Genomic DNA, 23,183 nt, shown 5'->3' with positions numbered 1-23,183 from the left:
GTCTATTATCAAATCGGACTTAGGTTTTAGAGGCTATTTTTTAGGCGAAAATAGGCTGAAATGGGTTAATCGGAAAATGCTAAATTCGGAAAAAGGGCAAATTCGGAAAATACAACTGGAATATGCTGTTTACATGACCCTTATCAAATTCAGAATATAGTCATTTTCCGAATAATAGTGGAATATTGTGTGCATGTAAACGTAATAAGTGTGGGGTGAATTTGCAACACCCGCTCTGCGCACCTTTTTCTGTTGAAAGCTCCCAAAACTAATACTGCTCTCGGTCTGTTGGCTTTCCGTGCCGCCGCTGCCAGCGACTGGAACAATCTACAAAAAGCACTTAAACTAGTTGGCCTCATCACCAAATCAGCCTTTAAAGGCCCAATCCGTCAAAACTCACTATTACTGACGCCGGTGGCCATTAGGGGAACTGCACCCAGGCGCTTGCATGTGCCAGAGCGCGTGCGTACCCATCCGGGAACGCGCCTCAACAGCAGCTCCAGAGTTGGAGACCGCGCAGGCGCAGTGTGGACTTGAATCACCCTCGCAAAAAACACCGCAACCGTTCTTTTCTCCAACTTTTAGCGACTAAAAGCACCATGTCCAGTGATGAAGTAAGTAAAGTCGAACTTATAGTTTGAATTCAGTACACTAACGATAGTTGTCAATAAGCAAAGGAGGGGAAAATAGCGAAGTTAGACGTAGATGTAGAAACGGCAGCACATTGTTTCAGCCAAATGAGTGTTGCTATGGAGATTACCACAATAGATTTGGAAGGACATACGTTTAGTACTGTAACGTACTGTTGTCTCTACTTTACTAACTCTTAGCGTTAGCATCCAGCACATGCAGACTTACAGACGTGACACAGAAATCCAGTCGAGGTTTCATAGTTTTCATTCATTCAATGACAATTCAACGTGACTAGACGATAGGCTCTAGTATACAGTCCATAATGTCAGGAGGCATGGCATAGTTGCAGGACTGTAATGCATGTGAACGTCCAGATTTCGCAAACAGCCAGGTAACCTGGTTATAGCTGATGTTTTAGAAAGGCACTAACTACATTATCAGGGAAAACTGTTATGGATCTGCTAAGACAACTTCAAATGACAGTTAGACAAATGTCCCCAACTACAAACTTACTTTATATGTGAGGTATTAGGGCTGACAGTGCTTGTAGCCTACTTTATTGTAATTGGGGTTTACCATTTGAAACAGTGAGCTTAGCCTGTTATCTCATCTTCCAATGTAGTCTTTCACAACTTGCAAATCTGCATACGTCAAATGTAGGTTTGAGACTCAAACCAGCCTTTTGAGGGTTAGGGTTCAAGATTACACACCCATTTGAAAGCCATTCTAAACATGTTATTCTTGCTCAATATGCAGGCTGAATTGCAACAACTGAGCCAGCAACAGCGGGATGAAGTCCTCCAGATGGTGGTTGAACGCCTTCCAGGGGTGATGCTGGACATCATGGTGTACCGGGCAGCCGAACCAGGACCACAACTGCCAGACAGAGGACAGCCAGCATGGTGCAGATGCACAAACTGGAATGACATTCTATCCTTAGACGACAGCCAGGACCTAGGGGCCGATAACAAACAGTACTGGTACTCAGCTTACCGCCAGTTCAACGTCTGGCAACACGGACGTCTGGGGAGGGGGAACCGGCAAGTCATACCTAGCTGCTGTGTGTGGCGGGTCAGAGACAAATATCCTGACCCCTTTGGGAATTATGTCGGATACAAGGAAGCACCATTTAGGTGAATTTTCCCCTTTGAGATGTTCCTGTGTGTTTTTGTTCTACCTCAAAAAGACATTTCAATTTGACAATATCCTGACATCTTCTTGCGTGTGTTCTGTACCTCAAAAATACATTTCAATTAGGGTTAGGCTATACAACAGAAAGAGACTGCTGTTCAGTGTTTCTCGGCCAGTGCAATAACTGAAAGGAAAGGTTTTTTTTCCCAACATTTTTATTTTATTTTCTCACACGGACAAAGACAGTCTCTGCCTACCTTTTCTTTTGCACATGTGAATTTCTTTTCTTACAAAGTTTTGTCTAATAAACAATTTGTGGTGCTGTAAACAATCTTTTTTTTTTTCTAAAACATGGACAAGAGACAAAGTCTCTGCCTACCTTTTTTTTTGCACATGTGAATTTCTTTTCTTACAAAGTATGTACAATGTTTTGTCTAATAAACAATTTCTGGTGTTGTAAACAATCTTTTTTTTTTTCTAACACGTGGACAAGAGACAAAGTCTCTGTCTACATTTTTTTTGCACATGTGAATTTGATTTGTTACAAAGTATTTATAAAGTTTTGTGCAATAAACCATTTGAGGAACAGTAAACAATACTGTCAAGCCTTTATTGTTTCTCGCAGTCTCCCGTCCAAGATGCTGAAGCCATGTCCTTCACAGGGAGAGAGAGACAGAAAGATATTAGAACCAACACCAGTATTTCTCAAACCAAGTGGGTGCAGGCTTCCAAGCCCAAAGACTAAACAAAAGTAGACAATTAATCAGCATACATGTGTAACCATAGTGTCATTATTGCAGGGTATTATTTTATAGTAGTGACTCAAATTGAGCCAATGAAATCAGTGCTGACCCAATCCACAGAATATTAGATTCTGCAGGAAGAGGTGAATGTCTCAAACGTTCTCAAAGTGGCGTCCCCAGATGTTCCCCGGCTAAAACACAGTAGTTTATTTCATATATATATATATATATATATATATATATATATCAAATACCATCCACAAGTGCCACAATGAGTAAACAAAGTACTACTGCTATTGAGGTCTTGTGGTCTAATTTGTGTGAGTTTATGGGTCCTTGGCATGGTAACATTCTGAAAACCACTGATGTACAGCATGTCTAAAGGGAATTACATGGCAGACAAATGAAACGTATGTGTTGTTTGTTATCATATTGAAACTCGGTGGCTCCTTGTGAGAGATCAGGGATGACTTTTAGGATGGCGGTTGACATACCTGTCCTCTTTGGATCTGTGCCTTGACCAGTTCAGCTGTTGGAGGGGGCAGGACCCCTGTAATAGGTCCCAGACTCCGCGGGTCACCTGGCTTCAGACCTCTCCGTCTTGGGAGTCCAGTTGGAGTGGTGAAACGTGTCCTCAGGCAACCCGTTCTCACTCTGAGCGCGTCGCATATTGACGCTTTGTCCTGTCCCTTGTGCGTTGCTTGTTACTAACATGGTACCCTTGAGCGACACATGAAACGACTTGGGCTTTCCGACTAAACTCAATGCAAACCCATGGAAGTCATCTTTGACGCTTATGGCAACTGCTCCCCTATTAGCCTAACTGCTCCACCATTAGTCAACTGCTCGCCCATTAGGGTCTGGAGGAGCTAACCTCTCCCAGACCCTAACCCTAAACCTAACCTCTCCCACCCCATGCCTAAACCTAACCTCTCCCAGACCCTAACCCTAACCCTAACCTCTCCCACCCCATGCCTAAACCTAACCTCCCCCAGACCCTAAACCTAACCTCTCCCACCTCCCACGCCTAAACCTAACCTCCCCCCAGACGCTAATGGGGAGCAGTTGACTAATGGGCGAGCAGTTAGGCTGATGGGGGAGCAGTTGCCATAAGCGTCAAAGTTGACTTCTATGGGTTTGCATTGAGTTTAGTCGGAAAGCCCAAGTCGTTTCATGGGTCGCTCAAGGGTACCATGTTAGTAACAAGTGGCGCATAAGGGACGGGACAAAGCGTCAATATGCTACGTGGTCGGAGTGAGAACGTGTTGCCTCAGGATGTGGATCAACCCCAGCTATTCCAAAATCCTCCCTGTTGAGATATCAATTTAGTTTCAACCAATCAATTATCTGTGTGTGCAGCTGTGGTACACACATAATCCAGCTGTACAATGCTGACAAATCATGAGCATTTTTCAGAGTATATAGATTTTACTTATTGATCATGCAGATAGTTATGTTGGTAGTTTGAAAGGGAAAACAAACTAACCAGGCAGATTCTTCTCCAATAGGTGATGTTTGGAGGGTCAATTGAAGAGATTTCCTCTTTCTTGGAGTTGACGCTGCTGGCCCCTTACTTTTCAGCTTCTTGTAGCTAGAAAATAAATGTAACGCTAGTCAGATTGGGAATGCTTTACCATGCAACCACGCTACGGCCGAGCTTCTTTGTAAAGTCAGCTGGTTCCAAACAAACACAACAAGCTAACGTTGCAAGCTTACAGTTTATGCGTCACTTTTGGCTCAAAAAAAGTCTGAGAACACAGTAAACTCCAACACCGCTAGTATTAGTATGGACAACAAACTAACGTGACAACGTTGTTAGCATGCTACAGTCAGAAACACTATATTTGTCAGTCTTTTTCCGAGTCGCGTTCGGCTCCAAACAGCTAATAGCTACAACCACGTAGCGTTATAAATAGCTAGCGTTACTATTGCATATATGACTGAGCCCCCCGCAAACCTTAGTTTGCTAAGTAAAGGATATCCTCTTCTATGACGCTAAAATCAAATTCACTAAATCTTTGTAAATGTGTTCTTACCAGTTCAATAGGAAATGAGCCATATCGGGTTATCTTCAGAACCGAGCGAAGGTCTCTCCATGGGGCAAAAGCATAGCCGATGGTGATTCGGGTTTTGTTCCAGTTTCCTGATGCAAGTTTATGGGCCAGACGGGCTTCGCTGGATAAAACTTGCGGCTTTTTCTTTTTTGGTTGAGCTTTTAGTGGGCTCTGAGTTCCTGCTGGTCGTTTGCTGCTGCTCGCGGACGCCATTGCTTCGCTAAACATTTGCCTGTTGGTTGTCCCGCTCTTCTTCTACGGTTGTATTCATTGCTGTTTCCTGGAGGAGCTGCCTGAGCGCGTGAACGCGCGAGACGTCACATCCTCTAGCTGTGGCGGGAGATGCTCTCCACTTCGAAACTGCGTTTTTCCATGTAACTTCTGAACGGCTGGTCTGAGAGAAACGCCCCTGGTCGCCATTTTTAAGTTACGTCAAGGCGCATTCACTCAGTGCCAATAATAAACACTTTGTGCACATTTATTTCTCGCCAAAACCAACGGAATGGGCCTTTAAACGCTTGATTGTGGTTTCTCTTTCGGAGTCATGCAACTGCTTCGAAACCCTCTGATATCTCTGCTCGCTGCTGTTTTGTTTTGCTGTTTATAAATTGTTTGGTGCTCACTTGTTTTTTTGCTTGTTCTAATGCCGGCATGTGCTACTCTGTAGTGTGTGCTGTCTACTCTGTAGTGTGTGCTGTCTATTCTGTAGTGTGTGCTGTCTACTCTGTAGTGTGTGCTGTCTGCTCTGTAGTGTGTGCTGTCTACTCTGTAGTGTGTGTGCTGTCTGTAGTGTGTGCTGTCTACTCTGTAGTGTGTGCTGTCTACTCTGTAGTGTGTGCGGTCTACTACTCTGTAGTGTGTGCTGTCTACTGTGTAGTGTGTGCTGTCTACTGTGTAGTGTGTGCTGTCTGTAGTGTGTGCTGTCTACTCTGTAGTGTGTGCGGTCTACTACTCTGTAGTGTGTGCTGTCTACTCTGTAGTGTGTGCTGTCTGTAGTGTGTGCTGTCTACTCTGTAGTGTGTGCTGTCTACTCTGTAGTGTGTGCTGCTGTCTACTAGTAAGTTGCTCATGTGCTACTCTGTAGTGTGTGCTATCTACTAGTCAGTTGCTCATTGCTTGTGAACAGTTTGTTTTTTGTATCCTTTATAATGTTGATGCTACAAACTATGTTTGTGTGTTAGATGATCTATGCTCGTATTGTTGCTGTCATACACGATGCCAACTGTGTGGGACGTAAGTATAGGATGTGTTGTATATATCCTGATATGTGCCTTTTTGGGAGCTGCTGTGTCGGCGTGATTGCTGATAACCATCACCTGTGTGTGACTGATTCACCTTACTTGCCACTGATGCACACTGAAGAAGGGCACTGGCCCAAAATGTCTCTGAAAAGGCAATAACAATTTAAAAAAATTAAAAAAGTTATTTTTGAGTGTAGTGCTGTCCTGGATCAATTCCTTTCCTTTATCTGATATGTGCCTTGTCATTTTAAATTATTTGTATTGTATTTTTTTCTTTAGTCCCTACCCCTAGCCCTCAGGAGGCTCTGCCTTTTGCCAGGTCGCCATAGAGAGCCCCAGGGATGACGTATTTTTGTAGTCAGAATGCAGAAGTCCCGGACTTCCTGGTTCTTCACTGTTTCTGTCTATGGGATTTTTGAATGGGTTTTTGCCGCGATGCTTCAAATAAGGTCTCTGGGCAACACAAGGTTAATCAAACGCGAACCAGAGTTCAGTCGGATAATCTTCACACATGAGGACCACTTTCATGAGTTTTGTAGCGTAAATGCGAGCCCTAGAAGTAAAAAGCTTGAGCTAAGCTAATTCAGAACTACATGTCGCATAGGCTTCCACGTCACCTCAGCACTGATTACCCCGGGCTGAACGGGCTGAACCAGGTGAGGGAAAGATAATTTCCGTGTTCGTCCTTTGAAGTGATGACGTTATTGACGTATATATCCCCGTCGACTCAACAGTGTAGTCTCATTTAGCTGTTTGCTAGCTAGCCGCCCTTTTAGCGGCACGTAAAAGCTTCAAAACTCATAAAAATAGTCCTCATGTGTGAAGATGATATTACTAAACACTAGGTATGTCACAATATATCGTCCCACGATATATCGCGAAAAACGTGACAATATGTATCGTTGAGATGAAATCTCATATCGCGAGAAAAAGAAGCTGAACATGGTGGCACTGATCTGCATCTGATTGCATGCTCGCTCTCCTTCTCATTGCTTTGTTTGAACAGACGAGGGACGTTACAGACACGGAGGATGAAAATGGTGAAATTACTCAAATTAGCATGGAGGATGCCCCCTCAACTTACAAATCGATCGCAAAAAAATATTGTTAAAATATCGTATTGTATCGTTATCGTGAACCCAATATCATGTATCGTATCGTATCGTGAACTGAGTGTATCATGACACCCCTACTAAACACTGGTTCGCGTTTGATTAAGCGTGTGTTGCCCAGAGACCTTATTAGAAGCAGCGCGGCAAAAACCCATTCAAAACTCCCATAGGCGAAAACAGTGAAGTGTTAGCATCGATTATTTCCGGACTCATTCCTGGGGCTCTCTATTGTAAATAAGAATCTGTTCTTAATGACTTGCCTGGTTAAATAAAGGTAAAAAAAAAAAAAGATGTAGCCTATTTCAACCAAAAGAAGGACAATCTGAGTTTGCTTCTGTTTTATGCCATAAACTACATAGAACTACTAAATGGGGGTCAAACATGGTCAAAGGTTGATTCTATATTCACACAGGTCATTCTTCCAGAGCACTGGTTCACCTGTAGAGCCTCTGGGGACGACTGAACACTTGCCCAGGGCCAGTGGCTGGCGGTTTTGGGTATAGGCTGGGCTAGCTACTGTAGGGCTGGCTTACTATATCTAGTTTAAACTTGATTTAGTGTGTGTGTGTGTGTGTGTGTGTGTGTGTGTGTGTGTGTGTGTGTGTGTCTCAGAGAGGTGTTTGTTCTTGAGGTTGGCTGTACCTTTGACCACAGCCTAGAGGAGGCCTTTATAACCAAGATGCTAAAATATCAACAGCTGGAGCAGACCATTTCACAGCTGGGCTACAGGTGTAAACTTATAGTTTTCATATTTGGTAGCCTGGGTCATGTCCATAAGCTGGTTGTGAGAGGCCTCCAGATGGCTGGTCTACCTAAAAGAAGGGCCAAACAGTTAACAAGGTATTGTTCAGTATCTGCTATTATTGGCAGTCGCTCAATATGGAGAAGGCGCTGCTTTTTGTACCCATGAAATTGGATACTGTCCCTTATCTTGTATTACAGTATAACTGTATGTCAATCTGCCTTTGTCATCACCCTGTGCGGTATTATATCTTCTTTGTATGCATTATTGTGGTCGCCAATTAGGCACTCTTGTATCTGACCAAGTCCCAACATCTGATTGCATTACTAGTGTTTATGTCCTTTGTACTCTGTATCTATGTGGACATAAATAAATCATTTAAATGTGTGTGTGTGTGTGTGTTTGTGTGTGTGTGCGTGTCTGTGTGTGTTTCCTTGTCTACAACATTCTTTGGACGTATATTATGAGGTCCAGGAGCAGCTCAGGCACTCCCCTAACTGTCATTTCCCTTTCCTGTTTGTTCTTGTTTTTTTTACATGCCCCAGTATCTCTCTCTCTGTGTATCTCTCTCTCTATGTCTCTCTCTGTCTCCTCCCTCTCTGTCTCTCTCTGTCCCCCCCTCTCTCTCTGTCTCCTCCCTCTATGTCTCTCTCTGTCTCCTCCCTCTCTGTCTCTCTCTCCTCCCTCTCTGTCTCTCTCTGTCCCCTCTCTCTCCGTCTCCTCCACCTCTCTCTGTCTCTCCCCCTCTCTCTCTGTGCCCCCCTCTCTCTCTGGCCCCTCTCTCTGTCCCCCTCTCAATCTGTCTGTCTCTGCCCCTCTCTCTGTATTTCTCTCTGTCTTTCTTTCTGTCTGTTTTTCTGTCTCCGTCTCCCCCCTCTCTCTCTGTCTATGTCCCCCTCTCTCTGTCTTTCTGTCTCTCCTTTGTACACATCTGCAGTGCACAGAGCAAGACATTTTGTGTCACTAAAATCTTACTGCTCAATTCGGATTTATTGCTCACATCAAATTTATAGTTTGTTCGCTCAGATTCCAGTGTGACCTGCTCATTGTCCTGAACTGACCCCACATCAGATTCCAGTTTGACCTGCTCACGGTCCTGAACTGAGCCAACATCAGATTCCAGTGTGACCTGCTCACGGTCCTGAACTGACCCAACATCAGATTCCAGTGTGACCTGCTCACGGTCCTGAACTGACCCAACATCAGATTCCAGTGTGACCTGCTCACGGTCCTGAACTGACCCAACATCAGATTCCAGTGTGACCTGCTCATGGTCCTGAACTGACCCAACATCAGATTCCAGTGTGACCTGCTCACGGTCCTGAACTGACCCAACATCAGATTCCGGTAACACTTTACAATAAGGGTACATTAATTAAGGGTTAATTAATGCTTAGTTAATGCTTAATAAGCATGAATTAACATGAATTAACAGGGTTAGTAAAGCTTAGTAAGCCTTAATTAACCCTTAATTAACATTAACTAATGTGCATTAAGTAAGGGTTGGTTAATGCTTAATAAGCATTAATTAACACACCGTAATTAACATGACTAGTAGTGCTTAATAAGCATCCATTAACCCTTAATTAACATTAATTTGAGGTTTGCTGGTTCCGTTTCTTCATGTGGCCCTAATTTATATGCATGTTCTATAAGCATTACTTAACTGTAATTAACCATATATTAATGCTGTTTGCGACCCTTATTGTAAAGTTGCAAACATATATCCCTTAAGTAACACTTAATAAAAGCTTGAGTGTGCCTAATAAGCATTACTTACCTGTAATAAACCATGTATTAATGCTCTTTGTGACCCTTATTGTAAAGTTGAAAACATGTATGCCTTAACTAACACTTCATTAATGCATTAATGTGCTGAATAAACATTACTTATCTGTAATTAACCATTTATTAATGCTCTTTGTGACCCTTATTGTAAAGTTGAAAACATGTATGCCTTAACTAACACTTCATTAATGCATTAAAGTGCTGAATAAACATTACTTATCTGTAATTAACCATTTATTAATGCTCTTTGTGACCCTTATTGTAAAGTTGAAAACATGTATGCCTTAACTAACACTTCATTAACAGATTAAAGTGCTGAAAAAACATTACTTATCTGTAATTAACCATTTACTAATGCTCTTTGTGACCCTTATTGCGTAACCCAGGGGCACTCAATTAAAATTCATAGAGGTCCAGTTAGAGAAAATGTCCTGATTGCAGTAGCCTAATGGTACAATGTCTGTATGTAGTCAACAACTATGTTAAATCAAAATAAACATCAACAATGTTTATTTAGTTTTCATATTTAACTGGATTAATTATAAATAACTAGCCTACACTAATAATAAATACATGTTATTTTCTCATTTCAAGTAAAATAATGGCTGCATTTAAAAATAACATACAACAGAGTGCTTTGGGAAAATGTGCATCTTAAAAGTGCTTTAATTTGAGAAAGAAAATCTTTTCTTCCCTCAACTCCACCTTTTCTCTTGAGAGAAGTGAGCTCCCTATCTATCTATCTATCTATCTATCTATCTGTCTGTCTCAATGTCTGTCTCTATGTATCTATCGGTCTGTCTGTCTCTATGTATCTGTCTGTCTGCCTGTCTGTCTATCGATCGTTCGCAATGCAAACGTCACATGCCGTTGGGCAGTGAATGTGTGAGTGTGCCGTCAGTCTGGATTTGAGTGTGTTTGCTCGTGTGACGCTTTCATAGACAGGTTAGGATCGCATCGCACTTCATAATGAGACATACTGCCTGGTTTTGAGCTGCCCGTGAGAACAATGAATGAACATCTAAGAGTCTGCCTGCTCCGGATTAAAACAAAATCTTTGTTTTTGCGGTCTACTCGAGCACGCCATGTGAAATGACTTATATCTCTCGCATATCTCCGAGTCTCTCGTCTCTACTTCGTCCATGTGTCACTGACACTCTCTCACCTGCAGCACTGGAACCGACTGGAACAGGCAATATCGAATCGGATATTTGATTGGCTGAGTAGCATCACGTGTGATGATTTACAGCGCATGCATTGGTCTGTGAGCTTCCTGGCAGATAAACCAGTACCGTAAAGGGTAGAAAAGCATGTGCCGGTTAAAAAAGAAAAGCTCCGTGAAATGTAACAATTCTCAATGATTTATAGGTTAGGCTGGGTTCACACCAGCGACCCAAGACTTGCCTATGCCTTGCCTTTACCCACGCTTTTAAATAGGCGTCCGTTTTTGGCAACGAGGCTGTGTACACGGGGCGCCTCAGCGTGAACCCTGCGTGTACCCACGCCTTGCCTGTGTCTTGCCGATTTTATCGTTTAGGCGTGAGTTCTATTTTCAAGCCGACTAGGCGCGTGCAGGCAGGCTTCTTCTGTCAAGCTTCTTCTGTCAAGCCATGAAAGAAAAACGCGACAATATCCGTGGGAAATGGCAAAGTCAACTGAATTTCAAAATAAAATGGAGTTACTACAACCGTGTTGAGCAGAGAGAGAGAGAGAGAGAGAGATTGACGGGTGGCTATCACGTGGGGCTTTCTCCCTTTTTTTGCAAACAAATCTTCATGAGAGAGAATAGCGACCGAAGAAGCAAGATGGACAATGTTGTTGTGCCAGCACATATTCTTGCAAGATCACCTCTCTAAAATGTCTCACTATAGTCAGACCTGGTTATACATATCCAGCATCAATAGAACATTAAATATATCAGATTTATTTTACCTAGGCTACCCATGACAATTCTGGACAACACGTGAAAAAATACAGTCGGGAGAGAGGAGAGGCGCTTGAGACTCGGCTCCAGGTTCGGCGTGCAAAAGGCGTGCGGTGTGATCGCAAAAGCGTGTAACAGGTTCACGCCCAGCTCGGCGTAGGCGTGGGTTGAGGCAAGGCAAGGCGTAGGTTGTCTGTGTGAACTAAGCGTTATAGGGCTCGGTCCGGATAGGACGGCGTCTGGGTCCGGATGCGGACCGGAGTCCGGACTTTGAGGATCGCTGATGTAACCTGACATGTAACATGTTTGTTTACCTGGCCACAGCGCTAGTGTCTGATATTCTTACTACACAGCGGCATCGCCATTATACCTGGCTGAGAACGCGCAAAGTTATTACCAGACCAGAATTAAAAAAACAAAAAACAAAAAAAAAAACATTATTATTATTATTATTATTATTATGCTATCGATAATCGATAATTGATTTTTTTTATTGTTTATTTTCCCGAATTTCGATTATGGAAATTGATTCAAAATGAACATCCCTACTACAGTGACAATAAAAGGAATGTATTATTGCAGTAAACCTACATATAACTTACATTTGAATCTCATTTTAGTTGTACAACAATGTGTGGATCTATACTCTCAGGTATCAAAAGTGCACTTACATTAATTCATAATTTTATAAAACAAAATGTAAATTGTGTAAATGTAATTAAAGTATCAGGAACTGTAGATACAGAGTAACTTTATAAACAAAATATAAGCATTAGATAATGTGCTTAGTCACAGAACCATAGTTAGTACTGTAACTAGTAACTCATATAAACAAAACAGAGGCATCAATGTGCTTAATCACTCCTTGTACCACCACAACAAGAGGAAATACAACAAAAATTAGCCTCAAACAATCACCACAAACAGTGACAGCTATACCAACATTAGCATGCTAGCTAGCTAGCACATTAGCACAACACACACATGTATCAGACAGAAACTAACTTAAAACTCTAAACGTACCTGGTAGGCTGCTTGTTACTAAAGGGGATAAAACGTCTTGCTTCTAGGTCCTCCTTCCTCTAGGCTGCAGGTTCGGAGTTTAATCTTTTATTTGCTTTCTTTGGTGAGCTCTTGGCTCCGTGGCGCTCAGTTTGCAATGTGGTGTGTGTGTGCTACCGTTAATCTCGTAGTCTAGAGGCGGAACTAATCTGACGCACCCGTGTTTATCGGACAATTGAGAACGTAACACACACACAGACCACATTGCAAGCTGAGCGCCACGGAGCCAAGAGCTCACCAAAGAAAACAAATAAAAGATTAAACTCTGAACCTGCAGCCTAGAGGAAGGATGACCTAGAAGCAAGACATTTTATACCCTTTAGTAACAAGCAGCCTACCAGGTACGTTTAGAGTTTTAAATTCGTTTCTGTTTGATACATGTGTTGTGCTAATGTGCTAGCTAGCATGCTAATGTTGGTATAGCTGTCACTGGTTGTGGTGATTGTTTGAGGCAAATTTTTGGCGTATTTCCTCTTGTTGTGGTGGTACAAGGAGTGATTAAGCACATTGCTAGCTAATGCATCTGTTTTGTTTATATGAGTTACTAGTTACAGTAACTATGGTTCTGTGACTAAGCACATTATCTAATGCGTATATTTTGTTTATAAAGTTACTCTGTATCTGCAGTTCCTGATACTTGAATTACATTTACACAATTTACATTTTGTTTGATTAAATTATGAATTAATGTAACTGCACTTTTGATACCTGAAAGTATAGATCCACACATTGTTGTACAACTAAAATTAGATTCAAATGTAAGTTATATGTAGGTTTACTGCAATAATACATTCCTTTTATTGTCACTGTAGTAGGGATGTTCATTTTGAATCAATTTCCATAATCGAAATTCGGGAAAATAAACGATTGATTATCGATAGCGTAATAATAATAATAATGTTTTTTTTTTTGTTTTTTTTACTCTAGTCTGTTGCGCGTTCTCAGCCAGGTATAATGGCGTTGCCACTGTGTAGTAAGAATATCAGACACTAGCGCTGTGGCCAGGTAAACAAACATGTTACATGATGTAAGGCAATCGGCGTCTTCCAGCTTAGCTGACCGCACAAGAGTCAAATCAACAGGCCTGAGCTCGGCGCGTCCTTACGTCATGAGTGCGCCTGCGGTAACTTTGACAACCACAGTCACACAGCCTTAAGCTTCTGGCATACTCTTAGCGCACGCGCTGGAGGCGGGGCTCCGAGGAGGGCGCGCGCACTCTGCGCGGGCCAAAACAGAACATACTCAGTGCTCAGCTCGCTCCTCCAGGCAGTCTGAATGAAATTGAATGTAACGTTCCCAATTCTATGTATTAAATTCTAAAAAACAACCCTCAACATTTGGGAAGGCTAAGCCACACAACTAGTTCGTTATAATCGAACGCCATGCTTCAAAGGCAACTTTACGACGCTGAGGACTCAATCACAGCAGATATCCGCTTATAGCCTACCACGGAGATCTCACAGGCACAGGCAGCAAAACCCGACGCGCTGATAGAAAAATCTCCATGGACGCGCCGCGCTGCGCTCAGGCCTCGCCCCCCGACACGCCCCGCGCGATGACGTTATAATCGCCGTGCGCCCTATGCGCTTGGCTGGGCGCGAAGAGTATGCCACAAGCTTTAAGCTTCTGGCATACTCTTCGCGCACGCGCTGGAGGCGGGGCTCCGAGGAGGGGGCGCGCACTCTGCGCGGGCCAAAACAGAACATACTCAGCTCGCTCCTCCAGGCAGTCTGAATGAAATTGAATGTAACGTTCCAAATTCTATGTATTAAATTCTAAAAAACGACCCTCAACATTTGGGAAGGCTAAGCCACACAACTAGTTTGTTATAATCGAACGCCATGCTTCAAAGGCAACTTTACGACGCTGAGGACTCAATCACAGCAGATATCCGCTGATAGCCTACCACGAAGATCTCACAGGCACAGGCAGCAAAACCCGACGCGCTGATAGAAAAATCTCCATGGACGCGCTGCGCTCAGGCCTCGCCCCCCGACACGTTGACGTCACAACGCTGCGACGCTGTGTGATACCGGTGTTTTCAGCTCTGCCTATTACGACTTATTTTGCCAATTCCTCGCCTACCTTTTGCTATCTTATCTTTTATCTGCCTGCGATATCACATCGCTACTTAATAACTCTTCTCTCTCAATCCGCGGACATCTGAAACAACCGTTCTATCGCCAAACGTTAGCCTAGCCGCCTGCTAGGCTAACGTAAACAAGAGCTGCTAGCCACCAGCTAACAGCTAACGTTAAACTGTTTACAATGCTCTCGCTCTCCCCCTCGGATAATCACCATGCTACGGGACTATCCAATACGACTACGCTTAGTGGATCCGTGGAATCACGCTCATTTCCTTCGGATGATGAAGTTATTTTCAAGCTGCTGCCTGATACTACTTCAACACCAGCTCCCTCAGTATCCCGGGTCCTCATCGCACAACAACTAGCCACAACATCCGAGCGACTGGACCGGCGTCAACCTAGGCTACCAGCCTCTGCTCCTAATGGCCTTAGGTCCCCGGACTGGCCCGCACTGCCCCGGCGTCAACCTAGGCTACCAGCCTCTGCTCCCAAGGCCCCAGGTCCCCGGGCACCGCAACGGCGTGAGCTGCTTCTGGCCGCAGCACTACGACACGTTCCGGACATGGCTAACGCCAGCCATCTCCCTCCCGAATCGGGTAAGATCGATCCAATTCTTACTATCCACTCTCTCTTAGATATGATTAATCTATTAGAAAACCGTGTTTCCCAACTAGAGAACGATAAACGCCAGTCACCTAATGATAGTCTTGTTACACTTAACCAGACTGGCTTCCCTGATCATTTACAATGTACCTCAGCAGCTGATGTGTATTGTGAATTAAGCGAGGATGCTAGCTGCGGTCCAGCTGGTACCCCCGTTAATGCTACTCCGCAGCACGAGCAGAACAACCCGGCCAATGTCTCGTTGGCCCCACAGTCTGTGGATGATGGGTTTACAGTTGTCTCACACTGCCGTGGCGTTAAACGTGCACAGCCCGCCGCTGTGCAGCCCGTTTCCCAACAAACCACTTCGGTTGAGATCCGAAATAGATTCACGCCGCTTGCTAACTCTCCTGTTCAGCATGCTGTGTCGTCCACTCCGCCCGACAATATTAAACCCTCTATTCTATTGATTGGAGACTCTATAACCCGCAATATCAAGCTTAACACACCAGCCGAGATAGTTTGTCTGCCCGGGGCCAGAGTACCCGACATTGAAGCTACTCTTAGGGTGCTAACAAATAGCCATAAACAGACAATTACCCAGGCTACCCATGATAACATCATACTACACGTTGGCACCAACAATGCCAGGTTTAAACAATCGGAGATCACAAAGCACAGCATAACTAGGACCTGTGCTTTTGCTAGCAAGATGAGTCGGCATCCATTAATTGTCTCTGGTCCCCTCCCTGTCACACTTAACTCTGACATTTTTAGCAGGCTGTTTTGGCTCAACAACTGGCTGGCCAAACACTGTGCTGATAAGGGCTACCTATTCTTAGATAACTGGCCCTCTTTTAGAAGCATGACTGGCATGCTTAAGATGGATGGCATCCACCCTACCCCATTGGGTGCTAGCACCTTATCAAAAAACCTGGATAGTTGCCTACGGCAAACCCAGACTATTATCCTTGAATGACAGTTTCACCCACAACATGCAGGGCCACAGGCTGCTAGACAGCCTGTTAGTTCTACTTGTGCGGTTATGGAGTCTGCTAGTTCAATTAACTTAGTCTATCCAATACAGACTGTGCTCCGTCCGCGCCGCACTATTACTAGTAACCGACCCATAAACGCTCTGCAATATCCTAACCCAAATCTTATTGTTATTAATCCGACTATTACCACCGCCGCTCCGTCTCCGTATTATACCACGATCTCTCAAATTAGCACAGTTTCTCTTCGTCGCTCCGTCCCCTCACGCCGCTCTCGTCCACCCCTCAAAACGTCAAACACCAACCTCATTGAGATTAAATCTACTCTTGGTATCGAATGCTCTCAATTAACTAATATTGATGATAAATCTATTCGATTTGGATTCATTAATATCAGATCAATCACCAATAAAGCCCTCCTCGTCAATGACTTAATCATTGAACATAATATTGACGTTATGGGATTATGCGAAACCTGGCTAAAACCGGACGTTGTTCTTCCACTCATTGAAGCCTCTCCCCCTAACTTTGACAATTCGCATGTTGCCAGAATGTCAAGAAATGGTGGGGGCGTTGGCCTAATTTATAACTCAAATCTAGGTCTTCTACAGGATCAAAAGTATAAGCTCCTATCTTGTGAGATACTTACTATGAGACACTCTAATATAGCTGGCCTCGGAGCCTTCTACCTAGTTATGCTCTACCGCCCACCTGGGCCCTATTCATCTTTTCTGGATGAATTTTCCAATTTTCTCTCTGACCTCGTAACCCGCACGGATAATATCCTTATCATTGGCGATTTCAATATTCATGTTAACCGTAAAGCTGACCCACTCTGCAAAGCCTTTCTATCTTTAGTCGACACCCTTGGCTTTGCTCAGTTGGTTCATGAACAAACGCATTCTAACGGCAACACGCTTGATCTCGTCCTTGCTCGTGGGATTAACGTCTCAGATCTGTCAGTCATGATTTACCCTCCAGCACTGTCAGATCATTATCTCATTCAATTTAAAATAGACCTGCCCCTCCGGCAATCAAACCTAGCTGATACCTATACCGCCCGGCGTATCGATAGTTCTACTCCCACTGAACTCGCTGATTTGTTATCGGGGCCGCTTTCCTCTCTCCCAGAGCGGATCGACTCCATTAATGAATTCACAAATCAATTTAATTCAATCCTACTCGCCTCGCTTGATTCTATCGCACCTCTACGTACTAAAATCCGTCGCCCTAAAAAACCCTCGCCTTGGTATACTGACGATACACGCGCACAAAAACTAATATGCAGAAAACTAGAACGTAAATGGCGATCATCCAAGCTTGAAGTCTATCGACTAGCTTGGAGTGATAGCCTATTAAAATACAAATGTATGCTCTCCGCTGCAAGAGCCTCCTACCTATCAGATCTTATTAACACTAATAAAAATAATCCTAAATTTTTATTTGACACGGTCGCAAATCTTACTCGCAAACCATCCCCCAATACAAACTCTCCATTTACAGCTAATGATTTCCTTGACTTCTTTAACCGTAAAATTATCTGTATTAGAGATGAAATTAGCAACTCTCTATTACTCACAAAGGGTGCTAACCCCTTTCCTAGCCCTGTCCTTAGAACCTTAGACGAGAGTACTATACTCTCGAATTTTGAGACTATCTCCCTAAATGCACTTTCAAAAATTGTACTTTCATCTAAATCCACAACCTGTTTATTCGACCCTCTCCCTGCAAAGTTGATTAAGGAACTCCTTCCAATACTAGGCCCCCCCTTACTTAACATTATCAATAGCTCCCTCTCCTCTGGCACTGTCCCTGCCTCCTTCAAATCTGCTGTGATCAAACCTCTACTTAAAAAGCCAAACCTTGATTCTGAGGTTCTTAACAACTTCAGGCCAATCTCAAATCTCCCCTTCCTCTCTAAAGTTCTTGAAAAAGTAGTCTCAACACAATTAACTGACTACCTCTCGCATAATAAACTTCTCGATCCCTTTCAATCTGGTTTTAGATCACTCCATAGTACTGAAACTGCTCTTACAAAAGTAACCAATGACCTTCTCCTCGCGTCCGACTCTAATTTCTCCTCTCTTCTCATTTTATTAGACTTAAGCGCAGCCTTCGATACAATCGATCATAAGATCCTCCTAGACCGCTTATCTAACTACGTAGGTATCCGGGGCACTGCCCTATCCTGGCTAAAGTCATATTTGTCTGATAGGACACATTGTGTCTCATATAAAAATATCATGTCCACTTTCTCCTCAGTGAAGTTTGGTGTACCGCAGGGATCAGTCCTGGGTCCCTTACTCTTTGGAGTTTACTTACTGCCTCTTGGCGAAATTTTCCGTAGATATGGCATTGACTTTCACTGTTATGCCGATGATACCCAAATTTATATACCAATTAGACCAGATGATCGCTCTAAACTCGCTAATCTTGAATCCTGCTTAATCGCTGTTACAGACTGGATGTCAAATAATTTCTTACGACTAAACGCCAACAAAACTGAACTACTAGTTGTTGGCCCAAAAACCCAACTTCCATTTCTCACTGATCTTAGTCTGAACATTGAGAACTGCGTAATTACTCCAAACTCAAAGGTGAAAAACCTAGGTGTTACCTTTGATCCTACTCTGTCATTCGATGCTCACATTAAGGATATCACTAAAATAGCTTTCTTTCATCTCCGCAATATTTCAAAGATCCGTCCCTTGCTAAATGCAACGGATGCCGAAACCTTAATACACGCCTTTGTTTCATCTAGACTCGACTACTGTAACGTCTTATTCTCTGGCCTTCCACTTTGTAGCACAAATAAATTACAACTCGTGCAAAACGCCGCTGCTAGAATTCTAACTAGAACTAAGAAGTTTGATCATATAACTCCGGTCTTAATCTCCCTCCACTGGCTCCCAATTCAGGCCAGATCAGACTTTAAGGTGCTTCTGTTAACCTATAAATCCCTGCATGGGCTCGCACCTCCGTACTTATCTGAGCTAATCATTCCCTATGTTCCCACGCGTACTCTCCGCTCACAGGACGGTAATTATCTTACCGTCCCTAAAATTAAGAAAAAATCAGCAGGTAGCAGAGCATTCTCTTACCGTGCTCCACATCTCTGGAACCAGCTTCCTCTGTCAGTTAGGGAAGCTGGCTCCATTGAAATCTTCAAAACTAGACTCAAAACCCATTTATTCTCCCAATCATTTGGCTGTGCTTGATAGTTGTGCTTGATGATGTCATTCTTTAGAAATATTTATTAGCTCTTGAGTACATACAATCCTGAATTGCTGAGCGGGCTGTCTCAAGCCAGCAATATCATTATAAACTTAGACTTGACCTAATTTAATAATATGGCATCAGCCGATCCAGTAGCTCAGATATAAAATCAAATAGCTGGTGAATAAACTTAGTCCTGAACTGCTGAGCGGGCTGTCTCAAGCCAGCAGTATCAGTATAAACATAGACTTGACCTAATTTAATAATATGGCATCAGCCGATCCTGTAGCTCAGATATAAAATCAAATAGCTGGTGAATAAACTTAGTCCTGAACTGCTGAGCGGGCTATCTCAAGCCAGCAGTATCAGTATAAACTTAGACTTGACCTAATTTAATAATATGGCATCAGCCGATCCAGTAGCTCAGATATAAAATCAAATAGCTGGTGAATAAACTTAGTCCTGAACTGCTGAGCGGGCTGTCTCAAGCCAGCAGTATCAGTATAAACATAGACTTGACCTAATTTAATAATATGGCATCAGCCGATCCAGTAGCTCAGATATAAAATCAAATAGCTGGTGAATAAACTTAGTCCTGAACTGCTGAGCGGGCTATCACAAGCCAGCAGTATCAGTCTAAACTTAGACCTAGACTACCTAGACCTGAATTAGCAGTATAGTATTAGTCATCCTAAAAAATCCTAATAAATTTTGTTTTGACCTAATTTTATTGCTGTCTATAGAGTTAGTTCCACCTCTGCGCAGATTCCCCCGCTCTCTTCTCTCTCTCCCCCTCAGGTGTCCTTCATTGGCCTGACGTACACCCCCGCCGCTGCAGCCCTAGGTCCGGCCGTCATCGCCCTAGCCACCTGTCGTCACCCTAGGCCATCTACCCGCTACTCCATCTACTGTCTGACACCCCGGGCTCTTCACCACCACCGACCCCTATCCTCATCATCCTGGTCACCTGCCTGCCTAAGGGAAGGGGGGGACCCCCCCCCCCCCCCAGCCTCAACAACGCGGACTCATGGATTCCTCAGATCATCCTCATGGAACTCCCAATCTTGTTACCCTTTTTGTCACCTAGCTAATTAACTAGTATTCTCTAAACCTACGAACACTTAAAGACTGCATTTTCTATTTCTTTTTGGACTCTACTTTTTAGATTTTCAACTCCCTTCCCTGATCTTAGGATAATTTAAAAATTACATTTCTATATCCTTTCTGTTGGACTCTTTTTACATTTTCAATTTTCTGTTCTCTTGTACATTTTATTTCCATATTAAACCATTCACAGAGTTTCATTATCGGAAACTCTGTGCATGGTTTAGCCCGGTCTCTCTCGGCCTGTCTCGGAGGGGAGTCCCCAGATGGGGGTCCGCTGCTGTGGCCTGGTGGGTGGGCCCGTCCCCCGCGTGGCCTGCTCTCACGCTCTCAGTCACTATGCTGGTGGCTGGGGGCTGGGGGGGCGGGTCGCGTGGGGGCTGGGTCCGCCTGGGCCGCAGCAATTGGCCCCTAGCACAACGACCTCACAAGGTTCCTCCTCAGCCAAGTCACTGGGGCAATCCATGCGGCGATCCATATGGTGGAAAGGTTTTCTTGCGTTCACTGGGGGTGAGGGGGTGCCGCTGTGTCCCGGCCTGGCCTTCCCTCCCACGCCATATGTGGGCGGGGGCCGGGTCGGGGGGCATCGGTGCTCTTCATCACTGGTCGAGGGCTGCCGGTTGGTTTAGAACAGCTTAGGTAGGCGATAGATTAGCTACAGCCTAAGGCTGACCTGTTAGTGTTCAGGCTAAAATCAGACTAGAGCAGGGTAGGATAGGCCAGATTAGGCTGTAGATTAGCTAGATACTATGTCCCAGTTAGCTCTGGTTAATGCTTAGAGTAGTCAGTTGTCTGATCTTCTCCCCCCCCCCTCTCTTTCCCCCTTTCCCCGCTTCTTCCCTTCTTCCCCCTTCTTGTTCTCCTCTCTTTCCATGCTCTTTCCTCCCCCACATCCCACCGCCCCCCCCTCCCTTCTCCTGCTCTCTCCTCATTCTCCCCCCCCTCTGCTCCTTCTCCTCTTCTCCCCTATTTTCCTGAATCCCTGCCACTTCCTGCTCTCCCTTCTCTCACATTCCCCCTGCTCTCCTTCCCCTGCACCTCTACTCTCTGTCCTCCCCCCTCTCTCACATTCCCCCTGCTCTCCTTCCCCTGCACCCTCCCACCTCTCCTTCTCTGTTCTCTCCTCCTCCACATTTCCCATTTTCTCCCCACCCTCGCCCTAATCCGGGCCCGTATCCTACTCCCTCCCTCCACCCTAGACCCTACCTCTACTCTACCTCCCCTGTACCCTTCCATCTCTCCTTCTCTGTTCTCTCCTCCTCTCTGTCCTCTCCCCTCTCTCACATTCCCACTGCTCTCCTTCCCCTGCGCCCTCCCACCTCTCCTTCTCTGTTCTCTCCTCCTCTCTGCCCTCTCCTCCCTCTCAACATTCCCCCTGCTCTCCCTCCCCTGCACCCTCTCCTTCTCTGTTCTCTCCTCCTCCACATTTCCCATTTCTCCCCACCCTCGCCCTAATCCGGGCCCGTATCCTACTCCCTCCCCTCCCCCAACCCTAGACCCTATCCCTACCCTGGCTCTCCCTCCCCTGCACCCTCATCTCTCCTCCCCTGTTCTCTCCTCCTCCACATTTCCTATTTCCCCCCCACCTCCCCCCTCTCCTCCCTCCCTCCCTCCACCCTAGACCCTACCTCTACTCTACCTCCCCTGTACCCTTCCACCTCTCCTTCTCTGTTCTCTCCTCCTCTCTGTCCTCTCCCCTCTCTCACATTCCCACTGCTCTCCTTCCCCTGCGCCCTCCCACCTCTCCACATTTCCTATTTTCTCCCCACCTCCCCCCTCTCCTCCCTCTCCCTCCCTCCTCCACTCTCCTGCTTTCTTCAAATGTTCAAATGTTATCTTTATTCTGTATATTCTTGTTACTGTGTGTTAGCTAGAATCAGCTAGACATACTTTCTGTGAAGCCCTCTGAGACATGCTTGTGAATTAGGGCTATATAAATAAACTTGACTTGACTTGACTTGACACGCCCCGTGCGATGACGTCATAATCGCCGTGTGCCCTATGCGCTTGGCTGGGCGCGAAGAGTATGCCACAAGCTTTAAGCTTCTCGCATACACTTTGCGCCCAGCCAAGCGCATAGGGCGCGCGGCGATTATGACGTCATCGCACGGGGCGTGTCGGGGGGCGAGGCCTAAGCGCAGCGCGGCGCGACCATGGAGATTTTTCTATCAGCGCGTCGGGTTTTGCTGCCTGTGCCTGTGAGATCTACTCCGTGGTAGGCTATCAGCGGATATCTGCTGTGATTGAGTCCTCACCGTCGTACAGTCACCTTCAAAGCATGATGTTCGATTATAACGAACTAGTTGTGTGGCTAAGCCTTCCCAAATGTTGAGGGTCGTTTTTTAGTATTTAATATATAGAATTGGGAACGCTACATTCAATTTCATTCAGACTGCCTGGCACTAGGGCTGGGTCGGTTTGAAAATTTTAAAACCGGTTCGATATTGCTGTCTAAACCGGATCGAACCGGTATACTGATTTTTTTTGTAATTAATTTTTTTTTTTTTTTTTCAAGCAGGGCTCCCGAGTGTGGCCCATAACTGTCTGTAGTGCAACTTCAGTCCACCTGATAGCGATAATACACCTCTAAGCTGGTATTGTCAACCAGCAATGATACTGAATAAAAAGAAGCAGGACACCTGTGTAACAAACACACCCTGTATTTATTTCTCATAACTATTCAGCTCAACTTTTCTTCTAAACATCAAAATAATAAATGAAATAAGACTTCTGCCTATAGTGCAACTT

This window comes from Poromitra crassiceps, assembly GCF_964638095.1.
Source record: "Poromitra crassiceps genome assembly, contig: HAP1_SCAFFOLD_92, whole genome shotgun sequence".
Taxonomy (NCBI): Eukaryota; Metazoa; Chordata; class Actinopteri; order Beryciformes; family Melamphaidae; genus Poromitra; species Poromitra crassiceps.
The sequence above is the reverse complement of the archived record's forward strand: the minus strand, read 5'-3'. Positions refer to the sequence as shown.